Source organism: Botryllus schlosseri, chromosome 3, assembly GCF_051294905.1.
Source record: "Botryllus schlosseri isolate E-star chromosome 3, Bs_hap1, whole genome shotgun sequence".
In the NCBI taxonomy this organism is placed as follows: domain Eukaryota; kingdom Metazoa; phylum Chordata; class Ascidiacea; order Stolidobranchia; family Styelidae; genus Botryllus; species Botryllus schlosseri.
This window is the reverse complement of record NC_137238.1, coordinates 29,899,409-29,922,458: the sequence shown is the minus strand read 5'-3', so window position 1 is coordinate 29,922,458 and position 23,050 is coordinate 29,899,409.

Sequence of the window (23,050 nt, the reverse complement as noted above, 5' to 3'; positions counted from 1 at the left end):
TCAGTAGTCCACATTTATTTTCAAAATCCAAGTCGTGTAAATACAATAGATAATATGTAATCCATTAACAACGATACCGTTAACGCTACATCAATGGCACCACCACACACGTGTTACACATGTACATTATTGGAATGGGTCTTGGTTAATATTTCACTTTTGTTTAATCCCAAAGCTTGCAGCCTGATAAAGTGAGAGCGCGCCGTTGGTACCAGGGTTGCAATGACTTTGCTCACAATTCTTGATTGAGTTAACTTAACTCGTTCTGTACTCGAGTCATTGCACATGACCCAACCAAGTCGAATCACTCGGAAGATTCTACAATACTCTATTTAAGTCTCGTGTAGCAGGACCGATACTTGGAAAACAGACGCAGAAACCCAATTTTATCTGTTGGAATAAACATGTTAAGGGTGATAAAAATGTGTATATTACGAATGTGAGGTCTTCGATATCACCCAAGAGTCTCACAGGAGTGAGTTAAGACCGTCTTGACCTCAATACAGGGAACTGCATGACTTGGACGCGAGTCTCAAGGAAGTGAAAATCACTCGACAAGACTTGAGTTATAACTATAAAAGTAAAATTGACATGTATCTCGGAAACTTGCGGCTTGGTTACAATCCTGGTTGGTACTTAAGTGAACGTGAAAGTAACATTGCAAATTTCTAATGGAGTACAAGCGGAAGTAGCAATTCCCAAGTGAGTGAATAGTAATTATTTTAAGCCTAGCCTAGTCATAAAGATGAACATTTGAAAAATTTCTCAAATTTTTTTTTATTAGTAGGTCTAAATTTCGCAGACTCTGGCAAGAACATACATCCGTGGTCACATTAGAATCTATTGCGAACACTTACTGGGGGTGAAATTTTGCGTGTTCTTCCTAGATGTTGTCGTTGGGCTCGAAGCTTGCCAGACCGCCGTGACAATAGAAGCATCGGACGCGGTCCAGTTCACCTAAAAATAAATTTATATCGTTATCAGTAAATTGAATAATTGAATAATCACACTGCTTGTTAGCGGCAAGATACCGTAATATATTAACAATATGATAATTCAGCTAAGATATCCAAAAGTTGCATTTTAAATCCTATATTAATTTTAGTACGATCAACTTTCATATACAACCTGGTTTGTTGCCATTGTAACATGATGAATTATGTTATGTCATATCATACTTTGATATACTGGTTACATACAGAGCGCACTCGCTGGATGAATAGATAGCTTTCAAAGTGAACTTCTCTTCCGGTTTAGTGTATACAGCATACGGTTTTAGTATATTAACATTCCGAGCATCTTTTGGAGGCCGGTTTTATATAACAATCGTATCGCTTAAAATGACTTTACTGGAAAGAGTATTCGATCAACACAACATTAATCAAATCTCTACTGAAGATTACCCCTGACGAGTGTCAGCCTAAAATATTAGGGTTCATTTCAATATGAATATATTATATATTTGTATATCGAACGAGTATCACACATTGACAAGTTCAAAGGTACCAAACCCAACACCCACCTGTGTAATAGAAACCAGCCTCGGCTATTTCTCTAACTACGCATTCAGACGTGATGTTCTTTGAAAAGGGGGGCGAAACGTTGCTTCCCTCACGCGGACCTCCCTCGTGCTGGCATTGTCCGGTGTTAGACAGGGATAGTTTCTCTGCACAGAAAAGAAGATATATCAGTGCATCTGTACATCCATCAGTGGTGCTGATTGCAAGTCATACGACTCGAGACTGGGACGACCAAGACAGACTATTTCGTCGTCACTTCGAAGAAGAATAAAGTCATCACATTATTGGTATTTCGTCTATCAGTCCTGATACTCGGAAAATAGTGCCAGAGACTGTTAAGACTGAGGAAAATTACTGTATTATGAATGCGAGCCATTTTATATCACTCGAGCAGAGTTGAAAAAAGTGGATTGAACTGAAAACTGAGCTGTGAACATAAAGACTTGGACTCGGACTCAACCCTCTACTCCAGTGGTTCTCAACCTTTTTTGACACGCGCCCCCTTGGAGATCGTCAAAAAAATCGCGCCCCCCCCTTGACCCCCCTTGCATTTATCGTCATGTCAAAAAGAGCACATCATCTAATACAGAGGTGGGCAACGTTTTTGATAATCATGGCCGCATTTCGATTGCTTATGTAGCGTAAGGCCGCATTCCAGGGCATAGCAGCAATGAACGATCTGGACGCTAATTTCCTATGGTAAACTGTCCATATCCATTCCTGGCGAACTCCGGACTATTCTACTTTTCAGAATGGCCTATTGTACGCACCGAAATCGCGTTGGCAATGTTATGAATAGTTGCCGGGGGGTGCATATTGTCGCGCAGAGCGCGAAAATTTTTCAGGGCCGCGACCGAATTGCTCTTTCTTGCCAATTCCCATTCCGGCACAGATTAAGAAGGGCGCTGACTTTGTCAATTTCTCGCGCCCCCCCTATACTGACTTCGTCAATTTCTCGCGCCCCCCAGGTTGAGAACCCCTGCTCTACTCACTGACTCAGATTTGACTTGAGGGTGAATTGAAAATGACTCAACATGACTCGAGTCAAAACGATAAAAGTGAGAACCTTGCGACTTGGTTGCAAGACCCTGAGTAGAGGTGACTCTGTATATTCAGCTAATTACAAGTAGAAGTGACGATTTGTAAGATATGTCAAAACTATTTCAAGTGGAAACGAGTAGAAAATGAAGTATCTGAAACATACTCCAGCAAGTAGTTTCAAAGAGCATATTTGGTTTAGTGATCGCACACTTGTGTAGCAATTAATCGCATTCTGGACTAACACAGCCTTTGACAATTAGATAATTCTAGTAACGGTATCTAATTAAACCAGAGTTGTAACCAAGTCAAAGGTTTCTCACTTTTATAGTTTTGACTCGAGTCAAGTCGAGTCATTTTCAATTCGCCACCGAGTAAATTCCGAGTCCAAGTCAGTGAGTAGAGGGCCAAGTCCGAGTCTGAGTTCAAGTCATTGTATTCACTGATCAGTTTTGAGTTCAATCCGGTTCAACCCACCTTTTTCGACTCTGTTCGAGTGATATAGAATGGCTCGCATTCATAATATCGTAATTTTCCTCAGTCTTAACACTTGGGCCTCATGTGTCTGTCCCTGATTTAACTGATTCAATTTCGAGTCGGGTATCACCAGAATAATGTCATACTCAGAAAATCGCCATGAAGTTAAATTTTGAATCATTCACGCTATAACAACGAAGTTAACACATATAGGCCTACAGTCCTTTGTGTTTCAATGAACTTCTGCAGGATTGTGACCACGGATGATATTGAGCAGTCACATGCGTCCTTCAGAGTGACGATAAGCATCTCACCAGTTTTCCAACATTTCAAAACAAAGACGATAGCGATCCTACAGTAGTGCATAGGCACTCCAAGAAAACATAACTCTTGATTGCGAATTGGCAAGCAGTTATATTGGTAGCCTACTCCATCAAATTGAAAATTGAGTCAACAGTATTCAACTGAGTAAGAATCAGCTATTCAATTTGCCATGACAAGCCTAGGCTGCGAGTTCATCACAGCATGCAACACAAAAGATTTGAAGAAACTACGTTTCACTATATCTGCAAATCAAACGCACTGTCGAGTATATTGCTCAGTTGCTGTAGAGCAGTGGTCCTTAACCTTGCCTCCAGCGCCCCCCAAGGGGCGTTGGCGATTTTGAAGGGGGCGTAAGCGTTCAGGGGGCGATATGGGGGGCGCTGGGCTTAGAGGGGTGATATAGGGGGCGCTGAAGAAAAATGACTTCACAGTAGATGATGTGGTAGTTGGACATAACCTTAATGAGTATTCAGAGCAAATTACCATGCCACAAAACATTTCAAATCCCGTACTTTTTAGTCGCCCTACGCGACGATGTTTGCTACATATGCTTTGGTAAATGTAGTGGGTTATTATAATTCATGTAAAACGAATCGCACGTTCTTTTAGATCGCCAATTTTCTGTTAAAACACCGCCATCACGCTCGCTAGGGTTATTTTCAACATCATGTTTTGAATTAGGTATTATATCCCGCAGCACACAGTGTGTGAAAATCGAGGAAGGAGGCACTGTATATCACTTTTCAGAGTGAGAGCCCTTGTACATAAAATAAGTTTTGAAGCTTTGTGCAGGAAAGAATAACTTTGCATTTGACATCTACAAAATTTAATCGTCAGAATAGTTCTTCATCGTATCATAGAGGATGATACTATCTAGTGTTGTGGTTCACAGCCCGACAAGAACGTTACATAGCATGAGTTGCTTTGTTTGGAATACATTCATGTTAAAATTATTAACTGGGTACAGTACTAAATTCAATGTGCGCAGATATATGCATCCCATTCTCAGTTGACTTACTTATAGTTACACAAAGCAATAAGACAAAATCCAATACCATTAATTTCCCAGTATTGCTAATCTCAGATGTGAATTCGGGATGGTTCGAACCACAGGGTATGAGACGGTGCCGGATTGTTGTTATAACAACCTTGTTTTGACCCTGAATATACCACACACAATTATTATATGGTTATTATAGTCGAATGGTCCTCGAGCGCGATTAAAGCACGAAATATTTCCAATACCAAAGTCCCGAAAAGACCGACTGGACTTTGACCTCTTACAAGGACCGAACTGCGGCAACCCAAACCCCCAATCAGTGAGCTCGAAGGGTGCCTTAGATTATTTCGGTGAATGAACATAAATTACACATCATATTTTGACGACTCCCCCACGGAAGAATACGCATAACTATAGAAAATAAAAATAGGCATTTCAGCGTCGGCCATTGCCGATGCACGAAGAATATGAAGTTCCGGTGAATATGGGACTCCGAGAAGTGTGTCAAAAAGATCGTCAGCAAGAAAACCTTAGCCGAAGAGGATTGCCCTTCTGTTGACCGTAAACTTCGATGTATATAAATCTAATTGTCCATAGATGCTTAAATCGCTCGTGCCGAATTATCATGTGGTTGGAGTCTGCACGCCACAGGACAAATAATATCTATCAGAGATAATTATTTGCCAGTGAAGAAATACCAATTTGGAATCGTGTGCTTACTTTGGTTTAACACGTTTATGCGTTTCATTATCTTTTCAGTATATAGCGGACAAGAGGTAACAAAATAACAACATGTAACGAATTATTTATACCAACGGACACGCCCGAATATGTTCAATTATTAATTACGTGGCCTTTATTTTCCAATACAACAGCTCATTCAGCGCTACTGGTAAACCTGATTACGTGGGCTGAGAGGATAAAAAGTTTATAGCGACTTATATATGTAATTCCCACCTATTCATTCATGCATTATAGAAAATTTTGGCGCCCAGAGCGACCAGGCCACACAAACTTTGCTGACCATCGAAATCACACGACGGGGTTCTTGAGGGCGAAGCCCTCAGAAGTTTGGTTTATCACGCTATGGGTGCGCACGACAATCGGTTTTTAGGCGAGCTGACGAAGTGCTGTTATGGCCCTCCCTCTTGCCCATTGTCTTTATTACAGTCTTTACAAGATGAGGTGGGGGGCGCTGGAGCATGATAAATCTTGTTTTTGTACGACAATTTTCGATTAGTTTGTGCGAATGAAATTTATTTTACAAAAAAAGTGCGAATCGAGCTCAAAAAGGTTGAAAAGCATTGAATTGGGTTGCCGGTGAACTCGGCCTTACAAACTCGACCCTCGGTGAATTCGGCCCTCTGGAATTTTTGTACTAAAGTGTATTAACAAGTATTAATATTAACTATTAAACTAATAATGTTATTATCAAGTGATTTGTCTATATTGTACGGGGGTCAGGGCATGCTTAGATCACGCAGTCACGGCGTGATTAGATCACGGCGTGATTGGATCATGGATTGCGTAAGCACGGGAGATAACGCAACGCTCACATATCAACCACACGTGGTCTGCTCGTTATTGCAAATGTAGGTTAGGGGTGGGGCATTAGGATTGGGTAGGCGGGCTATTAGGGGTGGGGGAGGGGGACGTTGGGGTAGAGGGATATTAGAGTTGGGGAGGGGGATATTAGGGTTGGTGGTGGGTTAGGGGAGGATGGACATTAGGGTTGGGGGAGGGGCATATTAGGGTTGGTGGTGGGTTAGGGGAGGAGGGACATTAGGGTTGGGGGAGGGGGATATTAGGGTTGGAGGAGAGCTGGGTAAGTCCATTTCAAATCAACCACTCTTGTCACCACTGGGTCCTCAGATTCCAATGAAAATGGAGGGGTAAATCTGGTATCCAGTTCTGACTGCAGCAAACTTAATTTTGTCAAAATTGGTCAACCCATCACAAAGTTATCTCATTTTAAAAAATGACCATTTTGTGCTCACCCAACCATAAAGTTCAATCAGTTTTACATTACCTGTTACAGTAACGTTTATAAACCAGCATAGTCAAGTACTTGAGAGTGGATTATGGTGTCTAATGATAGAATAGAAGAAACTCTTGCTATTGAAGGGAAAATTGTCATTTAATCAAATGGGGTCAAGGGTCAAAACCCACCTCATAAACTGACACTTTTCAAAATCGGTCATGCGTAACATGAACTTCAATTATATCTAGCGTAATTCTGTCTACACGAAAATTTGAAAGTAACATGTCATATGAAAGCTTGTTCGGAGAGGAACATGCTTGACATGTTTTGCTAACTAATATTTGACGGATAGTACCTCTAAATTAACTTTACATAAATACTTCTGAATCCATGGGGTAATTCAATTTGAGATTAATCAAAAGAGGGATTGGGTATCTCTTAAGTTTCAGATTTTTCTGAAATTTGGCTCAAAACACCATGAAGTACATCTAAGTAAATATCAATTCATTTTAAATGAATTACATAAGTAGTTTTTAAGTTATTGCATGATAAAAAACAAGCTTTTTATGCTCATCCAACCGCGAAAATCAAGTAATTTTTTAGGCTGATTTGAAATTTTCTGTAAATAAGCTATTTTGACAATTAGAGAGCTGTTCTATTCGTTATGTTGTATAAATTGATCTATTCTATCATACAGGACAAAAATAACTGATTTTTGGTTGACATCCCAAAATATAACTCATTAACCCCAGAAACTACTGAAGCGTAACAAGAATATTTCAGGGGTCTCCCTCTGCTTCGAAATTTTTGTAAATGGTGTCATATGAGAGCTGTTAGAACAAAGAATTTCTAGAAAATGATTAACATGCTGGAGTTTGTCTCAAGGTTACACAGCAACTAGAATATCGAACATCATTTTTTTAGGAAAATCACTACATTTTCATGACCTGAAATATACCCTGTTTTCAAAACTTTGTAAGTAAATATTACATAAAAACTTGTTTTCTAAGGAATCTGTGTTACAACAGCTTTCATTTGCCACCCTTCATAACTTTTTTCAAGTAGACAGAAATTAGAGGGAGACTCCTGAAATATTGTCATGCTTGAGTGATTTCCAGAGGCACCGTCTTTCAACTTGAGCTAAATTCTGGGCTGTGCACCAAAAATCATTAATTTCGCACTTGAATGATAGAATAGATCGATTTATACAACATAACAAAGTGAACAACATTCTAAGGTCAAAGTAGCCCATTTACAGACAATTCCAAATATACTTAAAAACAGCCCTACAATTTCACGGTTGAATGGGCATGAAAAGCATGTTTTTCATCATGCGATAACTTCAAAATTACTCAAGTAATTCATTTCAAATAAATTGCGATTTAGTGAGCTATACTTCATGATGTTTTGAGCCAAATTTCAGCACTATTGTGGTGACGAAATCCATTTTTTTGGTTGATCAGACATGGAATTACCCAGAGATATTAGGGTTGAAATTTGTTAGTGTTAGCGTATCCCAAGATTAGGGTGCCATGACATGAATATCCCCCAACCATTTCCTTTATATTTTCGGAATCAGTGCGACAGTAGCTTTTGATCAAGACCAGATTCAGTAAATTCTGTTTTCTGGAAGATAACTTTTGAATTGCCAGAAATCCTACAGTCGCTGCCGCAAAGTAATTCCTAATATAACCTGAGCAAAGCTGCAAAATCGGTCGTTGCCAATCCAGGTTTACGTTCGATTAATTCCGGTAACCAATCATGGTGAACCGGTAGTGTGCGTGCTGGTGGAGTCTTCAATATCAGGCTCTCGCACTGGGAGATCTACCACGGCACGTGCTTGTTCCTTACCTGAGAATCATATATCACATTAAATGCATTTTTATTGCAAAATTGTTCGAGGGCCGAATTCACCGAGGGCCATAGTAGTTGAGAAACACCATGAACACCACAAAACAAACAAGCAGACCACGCGCGGTTGATATGTGAGCGTCGCGTTATCTCCCGCGCTTACTCAATCCGTGATCTCGTGATCTATGCATGCCCTGACCTCCGTACAATATTGACAAATCAATTGATAATAATATTCCTAGTCTAATAGTTCATATTAATAGTTTTAATACAAAATTTCCCGAGGGACGAGTTCACTGGTAATCGAATTATACTATCATGCAAAGCGTTAATAATAAATTATTATAATAAAGCATTCCAGGGAAACACAAAGGCATTAATTAATAGCAATTAGGATTATTTGACTGGTCCGACTTGCGAGTAATCAAAACTTTTGAATTCGGCCCGCCATCCAAGTTGAGTTTGACACCCCTGATGTACATGAGTATCTATTCACTATGTGTGGATACTTCTTACGCAATGACGAACAAAGCTAATACTTCTGACATAATAATGAGAAGTAGCATTGGAAAATCAGACGTTTGAGCTATTAACAACTTTGGATAATATCTCTTCCTTGTTCACGAATGCTCAGTTTATGTCATAGTCTTTGTCTTTGTTCAAATGAACAGTAATGAACAGTAATTAGATATGTGAAGTAGTCGATTACGATTACTTGAAAATGCTGTAATCGTTGTAATCCATTAAGATTACTAATCGCGATTATGCCATGTCTGGTCACCAGGGTGGACAAACCTGATACGCCACCTAACAATCGATACTGTTATGTTCGTGCATTTACGTTTTAGTGTCGTACAACTCTTTCTTTCTATAGGATTAGTAATTACAGTCAATCATTATTTCCTCGTGTGTCGTGCTTGTATTTATACCCTGTGTTCTGTTGTCTCGTGGTCTTTCATTTAACTGCACTCTGGATCGTGTCGCCTGTCTTAAAGTTATTCTGTTGATAATATACTGATTCTGTATTGCAACCTCGTCGCATTGAGTTATTGTTCGAACAAGAGCAAGAACATAACAATTGGTGTCAGAAGTCAGATTCATAGTTATTTCTGCGACGAGTATATATCATGGAAGCAAGTATATTGAAGCTTCTAGAGAAGCAGCAGGAAATGATGGCGGAACAACGCGCACAGCGTAAAGAAGAGCTGGAGCAGCAAAATGCTCGGCACAAAGAAGATATGGCACTGCAAAAGCTACAGCATGAGAAAGCCATATCGCAATTAGTGCAGAGGTTGAATCCCGGTGCGCCAACATCTGAAGCTACCGCTCCCAAGTTTGATTCGTTTGTAAAATCAAAGGAGAAATAGGACCAATATCTGCAACGATTCAACCATTACCTAGCAATTTACGGCATTTCCAACATGGAGAAGAAAAGAGCGTGTCTACTCTCATGGGTCGGACCTGAAACCTACTCGCTTCTACGTAATTTGTTTGGTGCTGCTGATGTCAGTGCACAATCCTTCGACGCGTTGTCTGAGAAGTTGTCTACGCAATTCAAGGACTCAATTCATGTGCAAGCAGCCAGGTACGAATTTTACAATTGCAAAATGCAACCGGGGCAATCGTACGCCGATTGGATCGCAACTCTACGCGGAATCTCCAAGGATTGCAACTTCACATGCTCAAGAGAAGGCTGTGACCAGAGCTACGTTGATGAGCTAATGCGCGATCTCATCATTAAAGAAACGCCGCACGCGGATGTGAGACGGCATTGTCTAACACAAACCAATCCATCCCTCGACGACGTTCTCAAAGTAGCCGCAACATACGTGAGAACGCTGGAAACTGATAGAGTTATCCAGGGCGAGAGTAACGGTAAAGATACTTCCATCGTCAATAAAATGACGGGAGGTTATCAGAAGGTGAAAAAACCTTCCAAATCCAACCAAGGCAACTTCCCGGAAAGACTGAAATCCTGCAGCCGCTGTTTCATCGATCACCAGAGAAAAGACTGTCAATATCGACATGCAGTATGTCAGAAATGTGGTCGAAAAGGTCATATCAAACCTGTGTGCATGTCTACCAAACCTAGTGTCACACAACAGGTCACATCCGTCAATTTCTGCTCAGGGCCACTCCTCTCCTTCGACATCGATCAACTATATCGACGCGTGGAAAACCAGCTCTGGATCAACTCCAGCATCAACGGCATTCCGTTGCCGACACAGTGGGACACTGGTGCACCCTCCGCCATGGTGGGATTGACTGGGTACAAAACTTTGGGCTCTCCGAAACTCTCAGCATACCATTGCTCTTTCGTAGCGTACGGCGACAAGTAGGGTTGGATTATCCGGATAACGGTTAACCGGTTAACCGCATGTATTTTCACTATCTGATATCCGGATATTTTTCTGCCGGTTAACCGGATAAAAAAGAATCGTTGCTAATGCATTTTACACGTTTTAGTAAGCTTCAATAAGTCGTATTCAGTGTTGGCGCGGCCGATTGACGAGAAGCGTGTTGCCAATTAGCGAGATGCGTCTGTACACATTGCACAATGTAATGTGACGCGATCTCCTGCTGAGAAGATCGTTAAATTAGGTCATTGATTGGCGCGCTCGGCTATCGTCTCTGGCCTGATTTATCGCGTCTTCAACAAGCCGATAGTTCCACTGGATTGAAGAATCGCATCTGCAATAGGCCATGTGCAGTGTACAGTACACACTATTCCATCGCTGGCCTGCACAATCGCATCTTCATTGGCTTGGTGCTCACGATATTATCGTTGACCTACAGAATCGCATCTGCAATAGGCCTACGAACGATATAATCGCTGGCCTAACCATCTCGGACCCAGCATGCATTGGCTCCTATATCTCGATGGGTTGTTGACGATATGCCGTTAAGTGTATTCTAATTAGTGAATCTGAGAGTGACACCGCGAAACTGAATGACATCGAATGTTCGCAAAAATGTGCGTGCGTGCAAGCGTAATTGATTTCCGCTGATGATTAATTCGAAAAAAAAAATCGAAACCCCCTGATTTTATTTCAATCCCTCTACATTTTCGGCTGGCTGCGTGCCTGATCACGTGAATTAGAGTGTGGTATCATGTCGGCATCAATTTCAGTATCAGCTAGTCGTCTTTCTAGTACTCCAAACCTAAACATAAGGATGGTCAAAAGGATGTAAAGCCGTTGAAGTTTCCGGCGTACGACCTGCCAACCTTTTGACTCTCTACGAAGCGCTGCTTTCTATTCAGCCCACTTCTGTGGAAGCTGAAAAAGCATTCAATGAACGTGGACTCTTTGTTACAAAATTCCGGTCCCGGCTACAGGATCCCACTATTGATGCATCTGTGCTTTATAAAGAGGGCATTGCAGAAGCAGTGAACATTAAATTTGCGTGGTTTTTCTCGTATTCGCTCATACTGCGCGCGTAGGTAGGTACTCCACAATAACACTGTGTAATGATTTTGCGATCCGTTTTACATGCAGACCTAATGAAATCGATTGTCTCACTTAGCAGTTATTATCCGGTTAACCGGTTAGATAAATTCCAAAATATCCGGATATATCCGTTATCCGGATAGTGAAAATTATTGATATCCGAACTAACCCTAGCGACAAGCCTTTGAAAGTGAAAGGTATTTGCACCGTAACCGTGCAGGTGGGTTCCGAAGTTCGAGTTGGCTTAAAATTGGTAGTTCTCGACAAACAACGTGGGCAAAACATTTTTGGTCTCGATTGGAGCGATGCTGACCGCTAAGGGAACGTCTGCTTTGGATGCAATTTCCTCGCAGATGGTCAAATCGCAATCATGTAATATTATTGACATTTCTGATTCGAACGACAAATTGGTATCTTTTCAGTCCAACTTTCCCTCCGTTTTCTCTAATGTATTAGGACGATGCACCAAGACAAAGGTGACAATTCACTTGAAACCTAATGCCAAGCCCGTATTCAAGTATCGAGTACCTTGGTCATATAATCGACAAGGACGGCAAACGCCCGTCTCACAAATCCGTTGAAGCAATCAAACAGTTGCCTAAACCTCAGGATGTTCGCCAGCTACAGGCATTCCTGGGCAAAGTCAATTATTATCGCGTGTTTATTCCTAATTTTACGAATAAAGCCGCTGCCTTGTACCCTCTTCTTCAAAAAGACGCGCAATTCATTTGGAATACGGACTGTGACGCAGCTTTTCGCATTCTCAAAAACGACGTAATCGACGCTACGAAGTTAGCTCATTATGATGTGAACAAGCATCTCGTTTTGTCAACGGATGCTTCTCAATTCGGAATCGGCGCTGTCCTCTCAATCGAGCACAATGGCGAAGAGAGACCGATCGCGCACGCATCGAAAACCCTTTCAGATTTGCAAAAATCCTACTCTCAAATCGAGAAGGAAGCTCTGTCAATCATTTACGGAGTCACTAAATTTCGTCAATTCTTGTATGGTAGAAAATTTACGCTCGTTACGGACCACAAACCGCTTTTAGCTATTTTCTCGGCAGACAAGAAAATTCCTGTGATTACAGCGCAACGCTTACAGCGATGGGCACTAACGCTCATGGCTTACCCATACGATATTCGTTATAAACCGACCAATCAGCACGGAAACGCCGACGGTTTACCTCGCTTACCAAAGGGTCCAGACCCTGAGTTTGACGAACTGGAAATTCGTGAAAACGCGGAGATCGTTCACGCTATTAATATGGCATTCGATGGCTTACCGTTAACTCGCAATGAAATTCGCGACGCGACGCTGAAGGACAAAACCATGAAACTAGTAAAATTATCTGTCACTCATGGTAATTGGAATCCAAAGACGCACATTGATGATTTTTCTTGGTTTTAGACTCGCAAAGATTCGCTTTCTCTGCACTAAGACATGGTCATGCTCAATATTGATGGTTTTCAGCGCGTAGTAATTCCGCAGTCACTTCGCTCGCGAGTCTTATCATTGTTTCACGAAGGACATTGGGGTATCGCGAAAATGAAGCAGATGGCTCGACGTTACATCGCATGACCTTCCATTAATCGCGACATTGAAAATCTCGTTAAGAGTTGCGACGTTTGCCGCAAAGTAATGAAAGCGCCTGATCGATAGTATCGCGAATGGCCTAAAACTTCTGAAAGCTTTGAACGAATTCACTTAGATTTCGCAGGTCCAATAAACAACAAAATGTTTCTTGTCATCGTAGATGCGCATTCGAAATATCCTTTCGTTAAAGTAATGAATGTCGGTTCTACCACAACCTTGTGTGTGGTCAACGCTTTGAGGGAAGTCTTCTCTATCGAAGGCTTGCCCATAACAATTGTCACGGATGGCGGGCCGCAATTCACATCGAATGAATTCGATACGTTTTGCTCTAATTTGGCAATCAGCCATACCGTATCACCGTCTTTTCACCCTGCCTCGAACGGGGAAGCGAAGCGTTTCGTCCAGACTTTAAAAGCTGGATTAATAAAAAATTGAGATGGGGGAAAAGATCTCAACTTCGCGCTCCAAACACTTCTCGCTACGTACCGATGTGCACCGCACCCGGGCATAGACTGGAAAACGCCTGCCGAGATTTTACATGGTCGACAGCCGCGCAATTTGTTAGGTTTGTGCTCGCCCTTCGATAAATCGAAACCCGTTACGCCTAGACAATCAGTCACTCATTTCGAGATTGGTTCCTCGGTTTACGCTCGCAGTTACCGAAGCGGACCAAAGAGGGTTGCTGGCGTGGTGACGGAAATACTGGGGCGTGTTGTGTACATTGTAAAAACAGATCATGGGTATTGGAGAAGGCACAAAAACCAACTCCAACCACGCTTGATTGCAGCTGGCAATAATACAGCCACACAGGAAGTAGCTCAGCCTCAACAGTCACAAGCTGAGCAACCATTGGTTAGGAACAGGGCACAAGGTCCTGCAGCTAGTCATGCCCATACGTCGGGTAGACGTTATCCTCTTAGGAACAGAAAGCCAACCGATTTCTACAGACCTACGTAAATGTGGGCAACCCTCTCAACTTATAGGGGAGGACTGTTATGTTCGTGCATTTACGTTTTAGTGTCGTACAACTCTTTCTTTCTATAGGATAAGTAATTACAGCCAATCATTATTTCCTCGTGTGTGGTGCTTGTATTTATACCCTGTGTTCTGTTGTCTAGGGGTCTTTCATTTAACTGCACTCTGGATCGTGTCGCCTGTCTTAAAGTTATTCTGTTGATAATATACTGATTCTGTATTGCAACCTCGTCGCATTGAGTTATTGTTCGAACAAGATCAAGAACATAACAGATACGATCCATTCATAAACACTTTTATTTGTTCACACCCAACTACGTAAGCGGTGGTAATCACATCAATATCACAGCTGTAGTTTATTAGGCCTATACAAGTACCAAATTCAGCATTTTCTAGACTTGAAGAATATGATTTTTGTTAGCAATACAAGGGCATACGCTCAAAATAAAAAATTCATGACATCGTCATCAAGAATAATAAACTGAACTCAGTTGAAAATTTCTGCATGAGATGTGTAGTAAGTATATATATTATGATAGAGCTACAAGGCAAGAGTTCCAAAAATTGTTTTTAGCTATAGTGGTAGATTTGTTGTTGCTGGGCCGGTCAAGTTCCAACTGCGTAGAATGTACACTCTACGCTTGACGGACACGGGACAAAGTATGTCTTTCTTTCTTGTATAAGCTGGGTGACGTGATGACATATAATAAAACTATCTCAAAACGATTTTAGAATCTCTTATTAGCCACAATATCTGTAGGACTTGAACAACAGTGGAAACCCAACTCAATAACTAAGAAAACGACCAAAATTGACGAGCATAAAGCGAATTTACGATCAGAAGCAGCAGAGGACTGTCCTTAAATGGGTACATTTGAACTTATGATGTAACTGAGGAATCGGATTTGTGAAAGTTTTGCCAGATCATAATTGGATCAGGATTTACGACATTTTAAAAGTTGGATTCAGATTTGAACTTGTTCAAAATCGTGCCACATCAAACTATAGATAACTAACCTACGGATAGATACAAAACATCCGTCATCTCGCTCGTTGGCCCAGTCTGATTTACGGCTCTGCAGTTTGAAGAAAAACATAATTCCTAATCCCATAACTGACAACTCAAGCGCTCGAATTAAATAAAGTTGAAAATCGGCATTGTTCTGAACAACCGCAACAACGCAAAGGTCATTGTGCTGTGTCACTGCGGTTGTTTAGGCCAGTGGTTCCCAACGTGGGCGATTTTGAGAAACAAGGGGGTGATGGGGGGCAAAAATGTTAGGACGTCCAGTAGGATATATTTAATACACACGGTAAAAAAGGCACATAAAGACGGCTTGTAATGCATATGACATTGAAACTGGTTTTGCCAGGACCTACCGAGGGCTGTAACTGCCGCACCCCAAACCGACCAATTCGGGGGGGGGGAGCTTGAAGGGGGCCCAAAATTATTTCGTGAATTAACATAAATCATGAAGTATTATTTTGGAAATTTATGAAACTTTTTCATAGTATTTTTCGCTCTGCGCGCCACTTAATGTTGCCCAATATCTTGATTAATGGGTACCCTTCCCCCAACAAAAAATACGCATGATTTATAGAAATGGGCACATAAGAAGTTATAGGCCATGTGACATGCGACTCCGAGAAGTGTGCCAGAACGATCAGCAGCGAGAAGACCTTGGCCAAAAAGGACTGCCTTTGTGCTAACAGAAAACTTCGATATATATACCGTACATTATGGTTAATTTTCCATAAGCGCCTAAATGGCTGCCGCTGAATGTTCCTGTCCTGGCGATGAGAGAGGACAAATGCCATCTCGAGGGAACATTCAGTAAAGAAATACCAATTTGAAATCGTATACGTCTTTTAGTTTAGTACGTTTGGGCGATTTCGATATCTTTAACTTAGCAGATAGGAGGTCTCGAAATATCATCATGTAACGGAGTCATCATACAAACAGATGTTTAAATATTATTTAGGAGTCCTACCTTTTCCAACACACTCCACTCAGCTCTACCGGTAAATCTGGTTACAAGAGCAGAGAGAGGATAAAAATTGATCGTAAAATATCTGCAATTCCCGATCATATTGACGGTTCAATCATGAATATAGAAATTTTTCGCGCTTTGCTCGTTTAGGCGATACAAGCTCTCTCACTAAACACACCCAAAGTAAACGATAAGTAGCGGACAACAGCGTATAGCCTGATTGAGGTCTGTGGGGCAAAGCCCCCGGATGTGCTGTTACGGTCCTGTACCTACCAGCTTCGAAAAATGGCCTTTTTTCAGTATATTCACCAGCGATCAGACTTCGGTTAATAGTTTTCCCGATTATATGTCCTCGTTTTCGGATCCGTAAATATTGGGGGGGGGCGAAAATTTGTGTTGAGGTTGATAAGGGGGCGGTTAGTCGAAAAAGGTTGAGAACCCCTGGTCCAGACTTTAGAACAATGCCGATTTTCATACTTTGAAGGCTGTTTCGTAGTAGTTCCATTGCCTTGATGAAATTTTAAAGTATATTTTCGGAATCAGTGCGTCTTTAGCTTTCAAATAAGATCAACTTTATATCATTTGAGCACTTGAGTTGTCAGCAATGGGGTCAGCGATTATGTTGCTTTCAGATTGCTGAGCAGTAAATTTCTCTGGGCAAACAAGCGTGACGACAGGTGTTGCGTATCTATCTGTAGGTTAGTTAGCTATAATTAAACATAACTCTCCACATGTCGCAGCAACTGCTGGTGATGATCTTCGGTAGTGTCATTACTAAAAAATTCATTGACATGTTCCACGAAAGATACGGAACCCATGCTGCTTGAATATTTATCGAAAGTGAGCAACAGCTTGAGTGGATTTTTGGAGTGGGATGATTTAAAACTGATATAAAGGCCCACAGTGATGAAAATACCTTGCAAGGTAAGTAACACAATACATGTACAGATAAATAGCTCGATTAAACGCCTTTGCTTGATTATGCACGTAAATGTATCGACTGGCATTCCATCCCTTCCCTCCTCGGAAACAGATTTATCTAATTTACATAAGGTCAGATCACCAATTTCATGCACAGACATATAATAATATATCGTGACGGCTATGTGTCCTATTAAGATCAACAACAAGCATATGCATCTAATTCGATACCCCCGCAACACTGTGTTTGCTTCTTCATCGATGTTTTTGAGGCGGTCAGTGTGCCTCATTAGTTTGCAAAATTGATCGCGGTACATCACATAACTTCTCAATGTTCTCTTGATATTTCTGTTGTAAGGCCAATGAGAAGAGAAAAAAGCGACAGTGAGGCCAATGTACCCCATCGCATATCCACTTCCGCTGATTGTGGTTCCTGATTCTTGAATTCCACATGCTCCGTTCACGAATTGGCTTTGAGATTCTGATAGTGTCCCTTCCGCCAAAGAAAAAGGCACTATTTCAGAAGTAGTAGAATTTAGCGGTACGCAGTGTAGTGTCACCCCACCAAATGTCATGTAAACAGCAAATACGGCACAAAATAAACTCGCAGTGACAAGTTTTTTTCGGACCTGTTCCCATATTGGATTTAATCCAGCTATTTCCAGCAGATCTGGTTGATGAATACAGCTGATGAAAAACTCTAAAACAGCATCCATGTTGCACGAGTAAATCTAACTGTTTGTGACACCTGAATATCAAACGTACAAATGTAAGAAATTTTTTTCAAGTGTAATGTTTTTGTGACAGTGAATTAAAATCATCGCGGTATTAGCACGCAGCATCATTATTCCTTCCTTGAAGGAGCACTGCACTCTGAAAACAATGTGGTCTCAAATTGAGGCGCAAAATCAAAAATTTTATTTGGCCGCAGCCATTTCTTCAGAACGCCACCGTAATGGAGCTGCAATTTATTGAAATTTCCACAGGACCTTCACGCTCATGCTGCCACGGCCGCGTCATTTCTTAACCTGTTACATGGCACGATGTCTTCACCATCGCACTTGCTCGACGCGATTAGGTGACCACGCAAAGAACGAACCTTGGATAGCTGTCAGCCGATGTTATGAAAGAAATATGTCTTACATGCCAAGGTGGTTTAGATACCCCGTTCAACGGACAATGTTCAGTCAGGAGATTTATGTCTAAATCGGGCCTAGTGTATTCTATTTCTGTAGGACAAAAATAGATCATGTCCTATCCTTATGTATAAAACATGACCATCAGCAATCAGTGTGCCCTATGAACATTTTAAAATTCACAGCTTGAAAGTTTTAGCTGTATGAATAGCTTTGCATCAATATACAACTGAAATGGCATCTCAGTATCAGTCAACTGGCAAATATTATAGAGTCATGCCCTGCTTCAAACACAAATCCTCCGGACTTAACATGGTACGTTTAATGCCGGTATCTTACGCCTATACTTGACTTAACTAATCCACCCAGGCGTGTAACATATAATTCCTTCATGATATCGGCTGACAACTATCCAAGGTCCGTTCTTTAAGTGCTTCTCTGATCGCGCCGGGCAAGTGTGATGGTGAAGATATCGCGCCAGAAATTTTGTCAACGGTTTAAGGAACGATGAGGCACAGCCGGAGCGTGAAGGTCCTGTGGAAATTTCAATAAATCGCAGCTTCATATGGTGGCGTTCTCAACAAAATGGCTGCAGCCAAATTTTTTTCTTCGTTTTGTCCTTCAATTTAAAACCGCGTCATTTTTAGAATGCAGTGCCCCTTAAATGTCCTTTCCAGAGGATTTATCTTTTCTCAAGAAAAGTGAATGGTCCTCCAAGCACACACAAAATTGCCCAAATGTCCACTCTTTTGCATTTCGAGTTATTTGCAAATAGTTACACTTAGCAATATAGCAAATAGCAACACTTTTAAGCAAGACGTATTTATTTCAATAAAATTACTCCAGCCACGGAATATGCTGAATTGCTAGTTTGAAAAAGCTTTTGCAACGAATTGCCCTACTAACCCAACCTTCATGATTGTTATTACAAACATTGATGTTTGACTTTCTCTCTGCCGCCTTTCTACATGCAAGGATCTGTCACAATGTTTCTGTCAAAGCAAGTTTTAACTGGATAATTTTATCACTTTAGAGCACATTGACGGATGTTGGCCCATGTAATTTCAATGTAATTTCATGTAAACGATTTCACGATCTAATTGAAAATGATTTTCCTCATTGCCAGAAGTTCAAGAATTGTAAAGTTTTGATGTGCCGAATCTAAAAAAGGAATTGGATTCGTTTCTTTTGTGTATGGTTTTTAAACTTTTGCTTTGTTTTTGTAACTTTACTTTCTAAAACTATTTACTTCAGTCCTTTTCATATCTCTATTTTCTACTACCTTAAGCCGGATTACTCTAGACTTGGGGGGTAACTTGAAATTTAGCAGGAAAACATTTGAATGGTAATTGATCAGAGGTGGCCAACCTGCGGCCGTAGAAGGGAATTTGTGCGGTTGTCGTCATGTAATTCAATTAGTATGTGCTGGCGGCCGTCGCCATGCAAATTGAATTTACGAATAGAATCCTGAATTTTTGAGAGATTTTAATTAATCTTGAAATTTTCTTCGTGCTGAGCGCGACACAATACTACTTCATTTTTCTATTTTAGTATAGTAACGCCATTTGCAATCTGAGCCCCACAATGCTATCTGAACAGCAGAGGAAAATTATGCGTCCATATATAAGTATCAACTTGAAACCGTTTTCTCCTCACGAAAGAAATTTGTTTCTGATCCGATTGGGCGATTCCAATATCTTTCTACTATACCAACATTCTGACAATCCTGATGTGCTGTCAACAAATAAGAGAATGCAACAATGTGACTAATAACAATTGGCCCACCCGAAGGTCCATCATTATTTGTAACTTGGCATACATTTTCGAAAGCCCCTCCTCCATCAACTCTACCGATAAATCTGATCACATATGGGCTGCGAAAGGAGAAATGTGTGACCGTAACATGTGAAACTACTAACATTAATGACGAAATTCATTCGTTAATCTGAAAAAATTTTCGCGCTTGGCGCGGCAATGCCGCTTCCCTGATGCCTTGTACTTGACAACTATTCATATTGGTGCATACAATAAGCCGGTATCAATAAATGGATTCATCGGGAGTTTGCCGGAAATGGACATGGCGTCCAGTTAGTTCTTACTACTATCCAATGGAGTGCGGCCGTAGACTATACGAGAAATTGAAATGCGGCCGTGACTAGCAAAAAGGTTGGCCACCCCTGTTATTGATGGCAAAGTGTTGCGGCTGGAGCATAGGTGCCGACTATATTTGCACCGGGCGGCATAGTCTTGTGAGTTATGACGTCATAATCATTCAATATCATTGGCGTCATAGTCGCACTGAAACGCACTTTACTACATACCGCTCAGCGTTGAACCACTCTAATACCGGCACTCATTACTATTAAACCATACAGTCGAGCTATTACTCTTAAAACGGTAGCCTACAATCATATAAAAGTGGAACTACGTTTCCAGTCTGTTCGACGGCGATAATTTCATTGGAATATAGCGGGTTTTTGTTCGAACGATCGCACTCAACTCATGACAATATTTGACCTACCTATTTGACCTCTAATAAAGCTGGGCGACTTCAAACGCTTGACTGCGCAAAGAATACGCCCCAGTTGACATTGTGATTTTATTGGCGTGTCCACTCGGGCGTTTCCTTTCCGAGGTCAAGCGCTTGAAATCGCCCCGCTTTAGAGGTCAAATAGGTATGTCAAATATTGTCACGAGTGAGATCGTTAATATAGGTAGTTTCGTTACTAGTTGAAAGAAGGTTGCTTAGCTAGCAAGGTCAGTTTTAATGCCACCCCAGTCGGTACCGTACTGGGTGATAGCAATACAAAATAGAAAGAAATCTATTATTATAACAGCCTGCTCATGAACAATCTCTTGTAAATTTGGCAGTGTGTGGCAGTGAAATAACGTTGTGTGTTTTTGTCCTTTGATGTTTTAGCGGCAAATACACCGACTCATGATATACATACAAACGTTCTGTTCATATGCATACCATGAGTGCATGATGTGCATTAGGGCTGCTCAAAAATTACTTTTTATCCCGGATTCCAGCGATTCACTGATTAAATTATAAGGTTACCCTAAAAAATGCTGCACACCAAATTTGGTTCAATTCCAACAAGCATAGAACTCCGCAGATCAAATAAAAAATTTTAATTCATTGAGGGAAATTACAACAACAAAAATTCAAATTTTTCTGTCAACCCCATGAAATTGATTTTGACTCAATTCAAACTAGTAGAAGTGTAGTTAGGCCTATTCGAGTAATTCGTTGAGAAATTTCGGATTATCCTTAATTAATGGATAATCCGAAAACTATCGGATTGAAAAAAGGTCGACAAATTTTGCAAATTTTCCAAGGTAGCAGCCATATGAGGGTCGAGTACATGCGTAAATGCAGATATTCTGGTTTAAGCTCAGCTTTCGCATGTATATGATAAAAACTGAAAAGTCACAGAAATCAAATTTCATTTGCATATCAGATTGCCAGTGTGATCTCAGTGACACGAATTCCGATTTTATTTAATGCATTCGAAGAAGAACCCGCTATATTCCAATGAAATTATCGCCGTCGAACAGACTGGAAATGTAGTTCCACTTTTATATGATTGTAGGCTACCGCTTTTAAGAGTAATAGGCCAACATCCGTCAATGTGCTCTAAAGTGATAAAATTGTCCAGTTAAAACTTGCTTTGACAGATCCTTGCATGTAGAAAGGCGGCAGAGAGAAAGTCAAACATCAATGTTTGTAGTAACAATCATGAAGGTTGGGTTAGTAGGGCAATTCGTTGCAAAAGCTTTTTCAAACTAGCAATTCAGCATATTACGTGGCTGGAGTAATTTTATTGAAATAAATACGTCTTGCTTAAAAGTGTTGCTATTTGCTATATTGCTAAGTGTAACTATTTGCAAATAACTCGAAATGCAAAAGAGTGGACATTTGGGCAATTTTGTGTGTGCTTGGAGGACCATTCACTTTTCTTGAGAAAAGATAAATCCTCTGGAAAGGACATTTAAGGGGCACTGCATTCTAAAAATGACGCGGTTTTAAATTGAAGGACAAAACGAAGAAAAAAATTTGGCTGCAGCCATTTTGTTGAGAACGCCACCATATGAAGCTGCGATTTATTGAAATTTCTACAGGACCTTCACGCTCCGGCTGTGCCTCATCGTTCCTTAAACCGTTGACAAAATTTCTGGCGCGATATCTTCACCATCACACTTGCCCGGCGCGATCAGAGAAGCACTTAAAGAACGGACCTTGGATAGTTGTCAGCCGATATCATGAAGGAATTATATGTTACACGCCAGGGTGGATTAGTTAAGTCAAGTATAGGCGTAAGATACCGGCATTAAACGTACCATGTTAAGTCCGGAGGATTTGTGTTTGAAGCATGTCATGACTCTATAATATTTGCCAGTTGACTGATACTGAGATGCCATTTCTGTTGTATATTGATGCAAAGCTATTCATACAGCTAAAACTTTCAAGCTGTGAATTTTAAAATGTTCATAGGGCACACTGATTGCTGATGGTCATGTTTTATACATAAGGATAGGACATGATCTATTTTTGTCCTACAGAAATAGAATACACTAGGCCCGATTTAGACATAAATCTCCTGACTGAACATTGTCCGTTGAACGGGGTATCTAAACCACCTTGGCATGTAAGACATATTTCCTTCATAACATCGGCTGACAGCTATCCAAGGTTCGTTCTCTGCGTGGTCACCCAATCGCGTCGAGCAAGTGCGATGGTGAAGACATCGTGCCATGTAACAGGTTAAGAAATGACGCGCAGCCGCG